Source organism: Carcharodon carcharias, chromosome 7 (genome assembly GCF_017639515.1).
Source record: "Carcharodon carcharias isolate sCarCar2 chromosome 7, sCarCar2.pri, whole genome shotgun sequence".
Classification (NCBI taxonomy): Eukaryota; Metazoa; Chordata; class Chondrichthyes; order Lamniformes; family Lamnidae; genus Carcharodon; species Carcharodon carcharias.
Genome location: NC_054473.1, coordinates 160715038 through 160718907, shown reverse-complemented (window position 1 = coordinate 160718907; position 3870 = coordinate 160715038). Strand labels below are relative to the sequence as shown.

At 47.8% G+C, this 3870-nt stretch overlaps 1 non-coding gene across 1 annotated transcript; it reads right to left on the bottom strand.

Annotated features, from left to right (window-relative positions):
- Positions 1-595: 595 nt before the first annotated feature.
- Positions 596-700, bottom strand: LOC121280596. Its single transcript, XR_005943650.1, has one exon. It is a non-coding gene; the product is annotated as a U6 spliceosomal RNA (small nuclear RNA).
- Between the last annotated feature and the right edge of the window lie 3170 nt (positions 701-3870).

Sequence of the window (3870 nt, the reverse complement as noted above, 5' to 3'; positions counted from 1 at the left end):
TATCAGTTGGCGTGAGTTCATCCTCGGGATTGAAAGTGCCTTGATCATTTTTCCTGTGAATCTCATGATTGTACAGGTTTTTCAAAACGCCAGTCCCAAACCAACTGACATGGCAACAATGCTAAACAAATCAGGAGCTCCCTGTGGCTCCTCAGAATGTCAGCAAATGCCCGAGAGTTTAATGATGGTGAGAATGGTTTTGTTTTTGCCCTGAATGACTACTTCTGCACATGCAACAGATCTGGAATTATTAACAATGCTTTGTAAAATTCTAAATGCCTGTTCACTGTTCTGAACTAAACAGGTGGGAAAATAAAATAGTAGGCAGGGTGCGGAAATCCCTCCCCCAACTTCCACCATTCACTACTTTCACTGGTGTGGGAAGGAAGGTGGGGTAGGAATGCCACACACAGCAATGTGCTGGTTGCAGGCACCATTCTAGAAATGGGCAGTTCAGAACTTCTGCAATCTTCATAGAGGCGACTGCATTTTGAAAGCCATCTTAAATCACACCTGCATGGATTGGAGACGAGTGTAACAGGTGATTAAGAAAGGTGTCGCTTCCTTTACAGTTCATCATGAAATGCTGTAGGTGTGAAGTATGGAACACTTCTCGAACTTGCATGTCATCCTTGTGCAGGGGCCAAGCTAATCATCTCTGTATCATTCCAATTTTAGTATATGTTATATCTATGCTTACTAAAGTGAGTGATGACAGTGATTGGAAAAGGACCATTAAATGATATGGTTACCAGGTTGTTACTTCTGACAACTGACAAGCTGTCAAGTAAAAGAACAGCACTGTAAAGGTTGAAAAATATTCAGATGCATTAGAATAGATTGTCCACTGGTTAAAGTGCTGATTCTTCAGAACAGAGGTAGCCCCTTCAATGAGGCTGCTTTGGCATCAGCTCTCCAATGCCTCCTTCTCAGGCTGCCAAGCCTTCCAAGAGATGAAAATACTGCCTGCTCGCCCAACTCCCGATTCCCACCTGCCTGGTGAAGATCTGGCCCCAAAGGTCTTAGTTGCTGCAAAGGATATTTCCCCTTGCCAGGTTTTATTAAAAACAAATTTAAGTCTAATCTTTAGATATTGTGCAGATGTTCTTCAGCATAGCCGCTGCCTATACTTACAGCAGTGATTTTCAAACGTTTTGTTTGGGGAACGCTCTGCAAAGATTGACATACTTCTTGGGCCCCTCATTCTATTGACCAAAAGATGGCATCAGATATCTTAAAGAAAGCAGTATCACCATTGTAGTGCAAAAGAAAAACATGCTGATGAGTCAATAGCTGCTGAACAATTGAAAAATTGATAACTTTAGGGATCCCATGGGAACAAGAAGCTCCCACTTTAAACCTATGACTCACAGTGCGGGTATAGTAAACACAAGTAAGAACTTGTGCAGCAAATGGGAGCTCTAATGCTACAGCATTATTCTTTCAGTCCTGGCCTCTGGAATTGAATCAGGCCCATGCTAGTGATATGAAATTCCCTTCATTTGTCTAACTGTACAAGTTCTGCCTGTAATTATTTTGGTGGGTCTTGACTATTAGAGCGCTAACATCCCTAGGTAATTCGGGGGGAAGGGAGGATATAGAGAAATGGAAGGAAGGGTATGGGAGAAAAGGGAGAGGGAGGCAATGGGTAGTGGGGAGGGAGAATAATTAGGGTAGGAGATATTATGGGGGAGAATTTTCCAATTGAGTCCCTTCCAGCGTGATGCATACCCGGAAGCACTGAGCTCTCCCTGTGCAGGGGTGGGAGGGAGGAGGCTGAGTCGGGGCCTGCACTCCTTCCCGCATGAGCGCAAAAGAGCGCAGAAATCGCCCTGGGTGCAGAGCTGTCTCAGGGAGATTATTTTGATTTTTTGAAAACTTTAATAAAGAGAAAATTTTTTTTTAAGACATTTCTCCTCGTGACAGTGTCACATGAGCTGGGACATGTCACTGAATTTTATTAGCAATTTTTACTAAACCTTAAAAACCTTCATGAAGTCTCATCCCGCCCATGGATGAGGTTTCATGATAAATGTGAAAGCCGCCTGGGCTCTTCACCTGCCCCCCCAACCTTAAGGTTGGATGGGCAGCTCAATTAATTAACTCAATTATTATTTTAATGGCCTTAATAGGCCTTTGACAGTTTCGGTGCGCAACCGACTTTTGTGCACGCCCGCCGAACTCAAGGTCAGAATGGTGCATGCCCGATGTCACCGCGCATCATTTTACATGTCAGCAAGCGGGTGCAGGGCCCGCTTGCCGACCCAAAGTCTCTGGCCATGGGGGTGGGAGGAATGAGAGACTGGGGACTGAACATGAATCAAGGTGGTGTGGCTGACAGGGAACAGATGTGAAGCAAGGAGAGTAGTGTGCAGATAGGATAAAAGCTGATGTGTCCAATGATATCCATTCCGTCCTTTAAAGAAAATGTAAGACCTCAGGTTTCTCCCTGGCTCACTAGCCCCATCTTTCCTTGCCAATCTACTTTCTTAATCCACCTCTGCCATACTCCCCCACCTCATGTAATCATCTGCCACTATTTCCCCTCTGATATCTGTTGGGATGGTGTTGATTGCAGAACATGTCGTTAAAGAAGTCTTCATAGTCTTCTGAATGTGAACAGCAAGTCTTTATTAACTATATACGTACATACAGCAAAGGAACTATCTCCATGGGCAGAATTTTCTGTCTGTCAGGCAGGCGGAACAGGAGCAGGAGCCGGCGCGGTCACGATCGGCGCCGGTCATCAGGGCCATGCCACCATTTTGAGCAGGTGGGCCAATTAAGGCCCGCTCAGTGCATTTGCTGACTCCCGTGAATAGCGGGAGTGTGTGGGTTGTGGCAGGTGTGCACAGACCGGTGGGTCCAATGGTGACCCAGCAGTCTGTTTAAAGGAAGGCCAGGCAGCCTCTTGTAGGCTGCTCACAATGACCACTTCCAGGTCACACTGCAAGGGGTTGGCTAAGCAGGACACGCTGGAGGGAAGGGCAGAGGAGAAGGGCAGGCTGCAGGGTAGGCCAGCGGGGGGCCAATGCACCTCTCGCTTTTCTGATGATTGCCTTGCTGCCCTCCTCAAGGAGGTGGCAGCACGGCAGGAGGTGTTGGTCCCCCAGGAAGGGAGGAGGAGGCCCCCCCACATGACAAAACGTGCCTGGGAGGAGGTGACGGAGGTGGTGAGCTCCCGCGACGTGGATCCAGTGCCGTAAGTGCTTCAACGATTAGTTGCGCTCTGGAAGGGTGAGTACCATGCTGGCATTGGGCATTTAACCCAGTGGGTAGCCTTACCCTTTGAGCCATCCCCCCCCTCAAGTCTTATTGTCGTGACTGCATTGAATCATGTTGCGCATTTTCCCTACGCTGGGTGGGCTAGCAGATAGTGCCCATGCTTACATCAGCCTGCGCGGTTCATGAGGAGATGAGTTCTCCCCTACACCATGTGTTGCTCTTAGTCACACATGACTAGTCTGAGGGCAACCTGCAGGAGATGTAGCTAGACACATACTCAGAACTCCAACACATGTCCTATTCATGGTGATGAGATTGTGGAAGGGGAGCCTCAAGATCTCATGGCCAAGAGCCATTTGCTGCCCTTGATGCTGCAAGTAGTTGCGTCTCCTTGCTATGGGAGCTAAGAACGTGTGCTTCCTAAAGTGATGTACACAGAATGTATCCAAGGTGGCCCTTGTAGGGGGTTGGGAGCAGGCTATTATCTTTGTGTGACTGATCAACAGTAGCAGGGAGAGGAGGCACTGGAGGCCTGGTATGGGCCACTGTGGTTGGCGTGCGGCGTGCGCATGCAGAGTTCATGTGCGATTAGCCCCAATGAATGGTCTTCTCTGTTTTCAGGAGAAGAATGCTCACAATGACTCT